We start from the raw sequence: 13,371 nt of genomic DNA, 5'->3' as shown, positions 1-13,371 counted from the left end.
TTATACTGGAAATCAAGGCACCACATACTGGAAATCAAGGCACCACATACTGGAAAGGCTGGAAAAGGCACCACATTTCAGTGTTTTCCGATAAAAGATATGGAGAGATGCAGAAGATGGCTAGTAGCCATTCGAAATGGTAAATACGATGTAAATACTCCTGCAGCCAACATTGCATCACTGCGTGTGTAGCAAGCACTTCAGCGACGATGCATATGAACGAGATATGGTGTCTGAAATTATGGGACAGAAACCCGAAGGATACAAAAAATACAGGTGTTGTTACTGGATCCATGGACTGGATCTGGCGCAGTGCCAAAATACAAATAGTCGTTTGAGAAGAGAAAGCGACAAAGCAAGCGTGCGGAGGTATGTAGCCTAGCCTGATTCTTGAAGTTCGAGGTGTTCTTATTGTGTTTTTACCATTGCACCATATCGTGTAGACATAGGCCTAAGTGCTCTACAGGTTAGCGTATGTGCCCTATGTATTTATGACGAGGGGAGAAACATTGCAATAAATTAACATAGGCTACCAAACATTCCTAATATTGAGTTGCAACTCCCCTCTCCCCCTGTTTGTCTGTCAAGAAAGAGCAGATGTTCTTAATGTTTTGAACACTCAGTGTTTTGGGCTAATATGAAAACATAAAATCCACTAACTTCCCATTCATAGAGGTTTATGATAAGCGATCATTCTATAAAGTAAAGTTTAGCTACTTACCCAGTAGAGAACTGTTCATTTGGCCCAGCTGTCTCCAACATGTAAACATGTTTTCAGAACATCAGGGTTTATGTGGGCAGCAATATCCCTGTCGTCACAAAAGCAAACTAACTGCAACTCATCATCACGTTTCTCCATTTCTGTAAGAATTGTAGTCACATATTCGAATAATCTGCAGCACAAAGATTCCTCATTCGAGGCATTGGAGCTCAATTGCCACAACTGCACCACCAGTCTGTGCCCTTCCGAAAAAAGATTACAGTATAACTGCAGTATGCTGCAAATACTGCGTTCAAAATAACAGTCATTTTGCAGTGTTATTGCAGTTAGAGTGCAGTATAACTGCAATTACAGCGTGCAAAATACCACAGTCAAATGCGGTTACTGCACTTGCTTTTTGTAAGGGTGGTGATCCTGGGGATGGGTTGGGGCTGTGGTCTAGCTACTGCTATGGTGGCTAGATGTCTGAAGCTCAATTTGCCTCAATTCTTCGTCCGAATACTCAGGCTCAAATAACTATGGTTCAATAACACCTGGGCGCCCCTCCAGTAGTTTTCTTCATCACTCGCAAGTTTTCATCGTCAGACATATTTGTAGGTTGTTATTTACTTTGTATAATGTGCAGTGGTGAAAAAAGTATCCAATTGTCATACCTGAGTAAAAGGAAAGATACATTCATAGAAAATGGCTCAAGTAAAAGTGAAAGTCACCCAGTAACATACTACTTGAGTAAAAGTCTAAAAGTATTTGGTTTTAAATATACTTAAGTGTCAAAAGTAAATGTAATTGCTAAAATGTACTTAAGTCTGATAAGTAAAAGTATAAATAATTTCAAATTCCTTATATTAAGCAAGCCAGAGACGGTACCATCTTCTTGTTTTTTTAATTTACTGACTAGGGGCACGCTCCAACACTCTGACATAATTTACAAACGAAGCATTTGTGTTTAGTGAATCCGCCAGATCAGGTAGTAGGGATGACCAGGGATGTTATCTTGATAAGTGTGTGAATTGGACCATTTTCCTGTCCTGCTAAGCATTCAAAATGTAACGAGTACTTTGGGGTGTCAGGGAAAATGTATGGAGTAAAAAGTACATTATTTTCTTTAGGAATGTAGTGAAGTAAAAGTAAAAGTTGTCAAAAATATAAATAGTGAAGTACACCTACCAAAAAAATCTACTTAAATAGTTCTTGAAAGTATTTTTACACCACTGATAATGTGTAAAGTTAAATTCACTTTTCTGTCGATCTGCGAATTAGGGCATTACGTGCCGTTTCTATGTAGCATTGATTCCCCCGAGAGCACACATGCACAGTTGTTATCCATCTCCACTGCTGTGGCGGTCGGCTACATGAAATAATTATATAAAATAATCACACGTCGTAGGTGAAATGTACACATTTCCTGACTCAAATCTGAAAAATAGCTTATTCGGCCATACGCTTTATAAAAACAATGAATTTGTCCAAACTTCGCCGATTTCTGAATCATGAATTGACTGGCAATGGAGCGGAGCGAGGCCTGCATCCAGCAACGTCACGAGTCACGTGACGGCACTACAGGGAGAGAGAGGGGGAGAGGGCAAACTCCACTGAACTAGTTTAAATGTATGGAATCACTTGGGAGTTTCTGGATTTTGGGTAAACTTGTCCTTTTTAGGCACTTGTCCATCCATTGTTTTGTTTTAATGTATCAATTTCAAGGTGGTGTAATGGAAAAATATGCATGGCAACGGTTCGAGTAGCAACTGCATATGAAAATGTGCCTGTGAACATAAAGCTTGGTAATGCTTCAATAACATTCAATAAAGCTCTTAGTTCAACAGCAGAGTGATGGCTTGTTCAACAGCAGAGTGATGGCTTGTACAGCACATTACCATTCAAATTGGCAGGAAGGGGATGGTGAATGGAAGCATCTGCTAATTGAAGTGGTGCTGAAAGCCCATTGATAAAAACAAACAGGAGATGCTTTCAGGGCAGCAGCAGTGGGCGGAGGGGGGCGAAAGGATGAGGGGTGGTAATGACAGTGCTGGGGGATGCGGGGGCGTGATTGGTGCTGACTCACTGTGGCTGTGATGATGGACAGGCCATCCTCATATTAGCCCTCATATCCTCCAGCACACGGGCCACCGCCTTAGACACACCACTCTGCAGTGACAGCTGGATCAGGCTGTGCACACGCTGGCTGAGAGGCGAGAGGGGAAGAGCGAGAGAGAGAGCAACCTATGCATGGACACACTGGAGCTCTGTCACAGCAAATATCTGACTGGGTTATATACCAGTATCTGATGGACCCATTTAGTGGACCAATTGTAAATTGTGAGGCTTTTTCCCCCTTTTTTTCCCTGATGGAATCGAAGATGAGATGGGCACACCTGCAGCGGGCCAGGTCTGCTTGTGGTCATTTTCTGTACAGAGACAGCGCAATCCTCAAGGCCTTCTCACACAGCAGAGGGAAGTGGGCAGGAGGGTCCATAACAGAAGAAACTCATCACAACAAACAAGGCCTGGATGAGGAGAACATGAGGAGAACTTCACCTGCCATCGTCTCCAACACCTTGGTCTCAATGTTATCCAGCTCCAGCACTGTCTCCACCTTGGGGTCGTTGAGTCCTTGGACAAGTTCCCTGGGAGTGCGTGTCGGATGATGTCAGATTATTCTCCTCGCACAACGTAATCCAACATCATGCCAGAACTAAGCATAGCATGGAATGGAAAGAGGAGGTATAATTAGAGGCTTTAAGAGTGTTCCGGACCTCCCAGCAGATCTTCAGGGCTTGTGTCAGCTGCTTGGTCTAAACATGAAGACACAGTGACATTGTCATTCAGTATTCATCATCGCCACATTGTGGCCGCTACCCGTAACAGCAGGATTTAAAATAACCACCTACGCTGGCACTGATAACACGGTTAATCAACTCTCCTCTTCGTTGGTCTTGGTACATTTCCATCCATGTGGATGGAGAGGGAGCTAAATGTTGACGACAGGCAGAGAGGGATTGAGGGAGAGTGGGTGGCACCTGGTCAGAGTGTGGAGACTTCCTACAGAGCTCCGGAGGCAGCAGCAGCTATCAACAGGCACGTCTACTCAGCCCGTTCCAGGGGGCAGAACTGGGACAGCTAGGGTTACCACACACACACATAAACATACATAGAGTACCAGTCAAAAGTTTGGACACACCTACTCATAAAAGGGTTTTTCTTTATTTTTACTATTTTCTACATTGTAGAATAATAGTGAAGACATCAAAACTATGAAATAACACATATGGAATCATGTAGTAACCAAAAAAGTGTTAAACAAATCAAAATATATTTTATATTTGAGATTCTTCAAAGTAGCCACCCTTTGCCTTGATGACAGCTTTGCACACTCTTGGCATTCTCTCAACCAGCTTCATGAGATAGTCACCTGGAATGCATTTCAATTAACAGGTGTGCCTTGTTAATTTGTGGAATTTCGTTCCTTCTTAATGCGTTTGAGCCAATCAGGAATGCTTTCCCAACAGTCTTGAAGGAGTTTCCAAATACGCAGAGCACTTGTTGGCTGCTTTTCCTTCACTCTGGGGTCCCAAAAAAATGCAAATTAATTACTTAAAAATCATACAATGTGATTTTCTGGATTTTTGCTTTAGATTCCGTCTCTCACAGTTGAAGTGTACCTATGATTAAAAATTACAGACCTCTACATGCTTTGTAAGTAGGAAAACCTGCAAAATCGGCAGTGAATCAAATACTTGTTCTCCCCACTGTGTATATATATATATATCTTATATCTTAATATATATATATAGGATATTTATGGTCCTCTTATTTATATTAAGAGGACCATAAAATTAAGGACCACAGAGAGAACGCATTTAACGGAGTGTGCCTGCATGAAAGTCCATGTCTGTGTGTTTGTGGGAGTGAGGATATAATGACTGACCAAGTTGTTTTGTACTGAAGCTGCAGGGCTTTATGTTTCTTTATCTATGGCAACACTCATTCCCTGTGGGTTATATTGATCTACACCTGCACAGATACAGACCTATTCTCCCAGCGATGCTAATAAGAGGATTTGTCTGGTAACACAAAGAAATCCCTCATCCTGTCAGGGCTGTTCTCACACTGCAGCGCAGAGTTCCAAACTAAGACACACATGGTCACACACAAGCACGTGGGCGCAAACACACACACACACACACACACACAGGAATAAAACGAGACAAAATGCACAGTGCACTATGATGCTTTCACGGTGCCACTGTAACTCGTAAAATAGCAAGATGATCCAGATAAATGTACAACTTTAAGATAGATAACAGTATATCTCCAGATAATAACGTTCTGCTGCTTCACAGCCATGTTAGTGAACCTCTGTTTGCTGCTGCTCTACTGCCATGCTAGTGAACCAGTTGGCCTCCCTCTGTTTGCTGCTGCTCTACTGCCATGCTAGTGAACCAGTTGGCCTCCCTCTGTTTGCTGCTGCTCCACAGCCATGCTAGTGAACCAGTTGGCCTCCCTCTGTTTGCTGCTGCTCTACTGCCATGCTAGTGAACCAGTTGGTCTCCCTCTGTTTTCTGCTGCTCCACAGCCATGCTAGTGAACCAGTTGGCCTCCCTCTGTTTTCTGCTGCTCCACAGCCATGCTAGTGAACCAGTTGGCCTCCCTCTGTTTTCTGCTGCTCCACAGCCATGCTAGTGAACCTCCCTCTGTTTGCTGCTGCTCTACTGCCATGCTAGTGAACCAGTTGGTCTCCCTCTGTTTGCTGCTGCTCTACTGCCATGCTAGTGAACCAGTTGGCCTCCCTCTGTTTGCTGCTGCTCCACAGCCATGCAAGTGAACCAGTTGGTCTCCCTCTGTTTTCTGCTGCTCCACAGCCATGCTAGTGAACCAGTTGGCCTCCCTCTGTTTGCTGCTGCTCCACAGCCATGCTAGTGAACCAGTTGGCCTCCCTCTGTTTTCTGCTGCTCCACAGCCATGCTAGTGAACCAGTTGGTCTCCCTCAGTTTTTTGCTGCTCCACAGCCATTCTAGTGAACCCGTTGGCCTCCCTCTGGTTGCTGCTGCTCCACAGCCATGCTAGTGAACCAGTTGGCCTCCCTCTGTGTTCTGCTGCTCCACAGCCATGCTAGTGAACCAGTTGGTCTCCCTCTGTTTTCTGCTGCTCCACAGCCATGCTAGTGAACCAGTTGGCCTCCCTCTGTTTGCTGCTGCTCCACAGCCATGCTAGTGAACCAGTTGGCCTCCCTCTTTGCACTGCTGCTCCACAGCCATGCCAGTGAACCAGTTGGCCTCCCTCTTTGCACTGCTGCTCCACAGCCATGCTAGTGAACCAGTTGGCCTCCCTCTTTGCACTGCTGCTCCACAGCCATGCTAGTGAACCAGTTGGCCTCCCTCTGTTTGCTGCTGCTCCACAGCCATGCTAGTGAACCAGTTGGCCTCCCTCTTTGCGCTGCTGCTCCACAGCCATGCTAGTGAACCAGTTGGCCTCCCTCTTTGCGCTGCTGCTCCACAGCCATGCTAGTGAACCAGTTGGCCTCCCTCTTTGCGCTGCTGTTCCACAGCCATGCTTGTGAACCAGTTGGCCTCCCTCTTTGCGCTGCTGCTCCACAGCCATGCTAGTGAACCAGTTGGCCTCCCTCTTTGCGCTGCTGCTCCACAGCCATGCTAGTGAACCAGTTGGCCTCCTCTGTTTGCTGCTGCTCCACAGCCATGCTAGTGAACCAGTTGGCCTCCCTCTTTGCGCTGCTGCTCCACAGCCATGCTAGTGAACCAGTTGGTCTCCCTCTTTGCACTGCTGCTCCACAGCCATGCTAGTGAACCAGTTGGCCTCCCTCTTTGCGCTGCTGCTCCACAGCCATGCTAGTGAACCAGTTGGCCTCCTCTGTTTGCTGCTGCTCCACAGCCATGCTAGTGAACCAGTTGGCCTCCCTCTGTTTGCTGCTGCTCCACAGCCATGCGAGTGAACCAGTTGGCCTCCCTCTTTGCACTGCTGCTCCACAGCCATGCTAGTGAACCAGTTGGCCTCCCTCTGTTTGCTGCTGCTCTACTGCCATGCTAGTGAACCAGTTGGCCTCCCTCTTTGCGCTGCTGCTCCACAGCCATGCTAGTGAACCAGTTGGTCTCCCTCTGTTTTTTGCTGCTCCACAGCCATTCTAGTGAACCAGTTGGCCTCCCTCTGGTTGCTGCTGCTCCACAGCCATGCTAGTGAACCAGTTGGTCTCCCTCTGTTTTCTGCTGCTCCACAGCCATGCTAGTGAACCAGTTGGCCTCTCTCTGTGTTCTGCTGCTCCACAGCCATGCTAGTGAACCAGTTGGTCTCCCTCTGTTTTCTGCTGCTCCACAGCCATGCTAGTGAACCAGTTGGCCTCCCTCTTTGCACTGCTGCTCCACAGCCATGCTAGTGAACCAGTTGGCCTCCCTCTTTGCGCTGCTGCTCCACAGCCATGCTAGTGAACCAGTTGGCCTTCTCTGTTTTCTGCTGCTCCACAGCCATGCTAGTGAACCAGTTGGCCTTCCTCTGTTTGCTGCTGCTCCTCAGCCATGCTAGTGAACCAGTTGGCCTCCCTCTTTGCACTGCTGCTCCACAGCCATGCTAGTGAACCAGTTGGCCTCCCTCTTTGCCCTGCTGCTCCACAGCCATGCTAGTGAACCAGTTGGCCTCCCTCTGTTTGCTGCTGCTCTACTGCCATGCTAGTGAACCAGTTGGCCTCCCTCTTTGCGCTGCTGTTCCACAGCCATGCTAGTGAACCAGTTGGTCTCCCTCTGTTTTCTGCTGCTCCACAGCCATGCTAGTGAACCAGTTGGCCTCCTTCTGTTTGCTGCTGCTCTACTGCCATGCTAGTGAACCAGTTGGTCTCCCTCTGTTTGCTGCTGCTCCACAGCCATGCTAGTGAACCAGTTGGCCTCCCCTCTTTGCACTGCTGCTCCACAGCCATGCTAGTGAACCAGTTGGCCTCCCTCTTTGCACTGCTGCTCCACAGCCATGCTAGTGAACCAGTTGGCCTCCCTCTGTTTTCTGCTGCTCCACAGCCATGCTAGTGAACCAGTTGGCCTCCCTCTGTTTGCTGCTGCTCCACAGCCATGCTAGTGAACCAGTTGGCCTCCCTCTTTACGCTGCTGCTCCACAGCCATGCTTGTGAACTAGTTGGCCTCCCTCTTTGCGCTGCTGCTCCACAGCCATGCTAGTGAACCAGTTGGCCTCCCTCTTTGCGCTGCTGCTCCACAGCCATGCTAGTGAACCAGTTGGCCTCCCTCTGTTTTCTGCTGCTCCACAGCCATGCTAGTGAACCAGTTGGCCTCCCTCTTTGCGCTGCTGCTCCACAGCCATGCTAGTGAACCAGTTGGCCTCCCTCTTTGCACTGCTGCTCCACAGCCATGCTAGTGAACCAGTTGGCCTCCCTCTTTGCGCTGCTGCTCCACAGCCATGCCAGTGAACCAGTTGGCCTCCTCTGTTTGCTGCTGCTCCACAGCCATGCTAGTGAACCAGTTGGCCTCCCTCTTTGCACTGCTGCTCCACAGCCATGCTAGTGAACCAGTTGGCCTCCCTCTGTTTGCTGCTGCTCTACTGCCATGCTAGTGAACCAGTTGGTCTCCCTCTGTTTTCTGCTGCTCCACAGCCATGCTAGTGAACCCGTTGGCCTCGCTCTGTTTTCTGCTGCTCCACAGCCATGCTAGTGAACCAGTTGGCCTCCCTCTTTGCGCTGCTGCTCCACAGCCATGCTAGTGAACCAGTTGGCCTCCCTCTTTGCGCTGCTGCTCCACAGCCATGCTAGTGAACCAGTTGGCCTCCTCTGTTTTCTGCTGCTCCACAGCCATGCTAGTGAACCAGTTGGTCTCCCTCTGTTTTCTGCTGCTCCACAGCCATGCTTGTGAACCAGTTGGCCTCCCTCTGTTTGCTGCTGCTCCACAGCCATGCTAGTGAACCAGTTGGCCTCCCTCTTTGCGCTGCTGCTCCACAGCCATGCTAGTGAACCAGTTGTTCTCCTCTGTTTGCTGCTGCTCCACAGCCATGCCAGTGAACCAGTTGGCCTCCCTCTGTTTGCTGCTGCTCCACAGCCATGCTTGTGAACCAGTTGGCCTCCCTCTTTGCGCTGCTGCTCCACAGCCATGCTAGTGAACCAGTTGGCCTCCCTCTTTGCGCTGCTGCTCCACAGCCATGCTAGTGAACCAGTTGGCCTCCTCTGTTTTCTGCTGCTCCACAGCCATGCTAGTGAACCAGTTGGTCTCCCTCTGTTTTCTGCTGCTCCACAGCCATGCTAGTGAACCCGTTGGCCTCCCTCTGTTTTCTGCTGCTCCACAGCCATGCTAGTGAACCAGTTGGCCTCCCTCTTGCGCTGCTGCTCCACAGCCATGCTAGTGAACCAGTTGGCCTCCCTCTTTGCGCTGCTGCTCCACAGCCATGCTAGTGAACCAGTTGGCCTCCTTCTTTGCCCTGCTGCTCCACAGCCATGCTTGTGAACCAGTTGGCCTCCCTCTGCGCTGCTGCTCCACAGCCATGCTAGTGAACCAGTTGGCCTCCCTCTTTGCGCTGCTGCTCCACAGCCATGCTAGTGAACCAGTTGGTCTCCCTCTGTTTTCTGCTGCTCCACAGCCATGCTTGTGAACCAGTTGGCCTCCCTCTGTTTGCTGCTGCTCCACAGCCATGCTAGTGAACCAGTTGGCCTCCCTCTTTGCGCTGCTGCTCCACAGCCATGCTAGTGAACCAGTTGGCCTCCTTTGTTTTCTGCTGCTCCACAGCCATGCTAGTGAACCAGTTGGCCTCCTCTGTTTTCTGCTGCTCCACAGCCATGCTAGTGAACCAGTTGGTCTCCCTCTGTTTTCTGCTGCTCCACAGCCATGCTTGTGAACCAGTTGGCCTCCCTCTGTTTGCTGCTGCTCCACAGCCATGCTAGTGAACCAGTTGGCCTCCCTCTTTGCGCTGCTGCTCCACAGCCATGCTAGTGAACCAGTTGGCCTCCTCTGTTTGCTGCTGCTCCACAGCCATGCCAGTGAACAAGTTGGCCTCCCTCTGTTTGCTGCTGCTCCACAGCCATGCTTGTGAACCAGTTGGCCTCCCTCTTTGCGCTGCTGCTCCACAGCCATGCTAGTGAACCAGTTGGCCTCCTCTGTTTGCTGCTGCTCCACAGCCATGCTTGTGAACCAGTTGGCCTCCCTCTTTGCGCTGCTGCTCCACAGCCATGCTAGTGAACCAGTTGGCCTCCTCTGTTTTCTGCTGCTCCACAGCCATGCTAGTGAACCAGTTGGCCTCCCTCTGTTTTCTGCTGCTCCACAGCCATGCTAGTGAACCAGTTGGCCTCCCTCTTTGCGCTGCTGCTCCACAGCCATGCTAGTGAACCAGTTGGCCTCCCTCTTTGCGCTGCTGCTCCACAGCCATGCTTGTGAACCAGTTGGCCTCCCTCTTTGCGCTGCTGCTCCACAGCCATGCTAGTGAACCAGTTGGCCTCCTCTGTTTGCTGCTGCTCTACTGCCATGCTAGTGAACCAGTTGGTCTCCCTCTGTTTTCTGCTGCTCCACAGCCATGCTAGTGAACCAGTTGGCCTCCCTCTGTGTTCTGCTGCTCCACAGCCATGCTAGTGAACCAGTTGGCCTCCCTCTGTTTGCTGCTGCTCTACTGCCATGCTAGTGAACCAGTTGGTCTCCCTCTGTTTTCTGCTGCTCCACAGCCATGCTAGTGAACCAGTTGGCCTCCCTCTGTTTGCTGCTGCTCCACAGCCATGCTAGTGAACCAGTTGGCCTCCCCTCTTTGCACTGCTGCTCCACAGCCATGCTAGTGAACCAGTTGGCCTCCCTCTTTGCACTGCTGCTCCACAGCCATGCTAGTGAACCAGTTGGTCTCCCTCTGTTTTCTGCTGCTCCACAGCCATGCTTGTGAACCAGTTGGCCTCCCTCTGTTTGCTGCTGCTCCACAGCCATGCTAGTGAACCAGTTGGCCTCCCTCTTTGCGCTGCTGCTCCACAGCCATGCTAGTGAACCAGTTGGCCTCCTTTGTTTTCTGCTGCTCCACAGCCATGCTAGTGAACCAGTTGGCCTCCTCTGTTTTCTGCTGCTCCACAGCCATGCTAGTGAACCAGTTGGTCTCCCTCTGTTTCCTGCTGCTCCACAGCCATGCTTGTGAACCAGTTGGCCTCCCTCTGTTTGCTGCTGCTCCACAGCCATGCTAGTGAACCAGTTGGCCTCCCTCTTTGCGCTGCTGCTCCACAGCCATGCTAGTGAACCAGTTGGCCTCCTCTGTTTGCTGCTGCTCCACAGCCATGCCAGTGAACAAGTTGGCCTCCCTCTGTTTGCTGCTGCTCCACAGCCATGCTTGTGAACCAGTTGGCCTCCCTCTTTGCGCTGCTGCTCCACAGCCATGCTAGTGAACCAGTTGGCCTCCTCTGTTTGCTGCTGCTCCACAGCCATGCTTGTGAACCAGTTGGCCTCCCTCTTTGCGCTGCTGCTCCACAGCCATGCTAGTGAACCAGTTGGCCTCCTCTGTTTTCTGCTGCTCCACAGCCATGCTAGTGAACCAGTTGGCCTCCTCTGTTTTCTGCTGCTCCACAGCCATGCTAGTGAACCAGTTGGCCTCCCTCTTTGCGCTGCTGCTCCACAGCCATGCTAGTGAACCAGTTGGCCTCCCTCTTTGCGCTGCTGCTCCACAGCCATGCTTGTGAACCAGTTGGCCTCCCTCTTTGCGCTGCTGCTCCACAGCCATGCTAGTGAACCAGTTGGCCTCCTCTGTTTGCTGCTGCTCTACTGCCATGCTAGTGAACCAGTTGGTCTCCCTCTGTTTTCTGCTGCTCTACTGCCATGCTAGTGAACCAGTTGGTCTCCCTCTGTTTTCTGCTGCTCCACAGCCATGCTAGTGAACCAGTTGGCCTCCCTCTGTGTTCTGCTGCTCCACAGCCATGCTAGTGAACCAGTTGGTCTCCCTCTGTTTTCTGCTGCTCCACAGCCATGCTAGTGAACCAGTTGGCCTCCCTCTGTTTGCTGCTGCTCTACTGCCATGCTAGTGAACCAGTTGGTCTCCCTCTGTTTTCTGCTGCTCCACAGCCATGCTAGTGAACCAGTTGGCCTCCCTCTGTTTGCTGCTGCTCCACAGCCATGCTAGTGAACCAGTTGGCCTCCCCTCTTTGCACTGCTGCTCCACAGCCATGCTAGTGAACCAGTTGGCCTCCCTCTTTGCACTGCTGCTCCACAGCCATGCTAGTGAACCAGTTGGCCTCCCTCTGTTTTCTGCTGCTCCACAGCCATGCTAGTGAACCAGTTGGCCTCCCTCTTTGCGCTGCTGCTCCACAGCCATGCTAGTGAACCAGTTGGCCTCCCTCTGTTTTCTGCTGCTCCACAGCCATGCTAGTGAACCAGTTGGCCTCCCTCTGTTTGCTGCTGCTCCACAGCCATGCTAGTGAACCAGTTGGCCTCCCTCTTTGCGCTGCTGCTCCACAGCCATGCTTGTGAACTAGTTGGCCTCCCTCTTTGCGCTGCTGCTCCACAGCCATGCTAGTGAACCAGTTGGCCTCCCTCTTTGCGCTGCTGCTCCACAGCCATGCTAGTGAACCAGTTGGCCTCCCTCTGTTTTCTGCTGCTCCACAGCCATGCTAGTGAACCAGTTGGCCTCCCTCTTTGCGCTGCTGCTCCACAGCCATGCTAGTGAACCAGTTGGCCTCCCTCTTTGCACTGCTGCTCCACAGCCATGCTAGTGAACCAGTTGGCCTCCCTCTTTGCGCTGCTGCTCCACAGCCATGCTAGTGAACCAGTTGGCCTCCCTCTTTGCACTGCTGCTCCACAGCCATGCTAGTGAACCAGTTGGCCTCCCTCTGTTTGCTGCTGCTCTACTGCCATGCTAGTGAACCAGTTGGTCTCCCTCTGTTTTCTGCTGCTCCACAGCCATGCTAGTGAACCCGTTGGCCTCCCTCTGTTTTCTGCTGCTCCACAGCCATGCTAGTGAACCAGTTGGCCTCCCTCTTTGCGCTGCTGCTCCACAGCCATGCTAGTGAACCAGTTGGCCTCCCTCTTTGCGCTGCTGCTCCACAGCCATGCTAGTGAACCAGTTGGCCTCCTTCTTTGCCCTGCTGCTCCACAGCCATGCTTGTGAACCAGTTGGCCTCCCTCTGCGCTGCTGCTCCACAGCCATGCTAGTGAACCAGTTGGCCTCCCTCTTTGCGCTGCTGCTCCACAGCCATGCTAGTGAACCAGTTGGTCTCCCTCTGTTTTCTGCTGCTCCACAGCCATGCTTGTGAACCAGTTGGCCTCCCTCTGTTTGCTGCTGCTCCACAGCCATGCTAGTGAACCAGTTGGCCTCCCTCTTTGCACTGCTGCTCCACAGCCATGCTAGTGAACCAGTTGGCCTCCTCTGTTTTCTGCTGCTCCACAGCCATGCTAGTGAACCAGTTGGCCTCCCTCTTTGCGCTGCTGCTCCACAGCCATGCTAGTGAACCAGTTGGCCTCCCTCTTTGCGCTGCTGCTCCACAGCCATGCTTGTGAACCAGTTGGCCTCCCTCTTTGCGCTGCTGCTCCACAGCCATGCTAGTGAACCAGTTGGCCTCCTCTGTTTGCTGCTGCTCTACTGCCATGCTAGTGAACCAGTTGGTCTCCCTCTGTTTTCTGCTGCTCCACAGCCATGCTAGTGAACCAGTTGGCCTCCCTCTGTTTGCTGCTGCTCTACTGCCATGCTAGTGAACCAGTTGG

This window comes from Salvelinus alpinus, chromosome 7 (assembly GCF_045679555.1).
Source record: "Salvelinus alpinus chromosome 7, SLU_Salpinus.1, whole genome shotgun sequence".
Taxonomy (NCBI): Eukaryota; Metazoa; Chordata; class Actinopteri; order Salmoniformes; family Salmonidae; genus Salvelinus; species Salvelinus alpinus.
Note: the sequence above shows the minus strand (reverse complement) of the source record.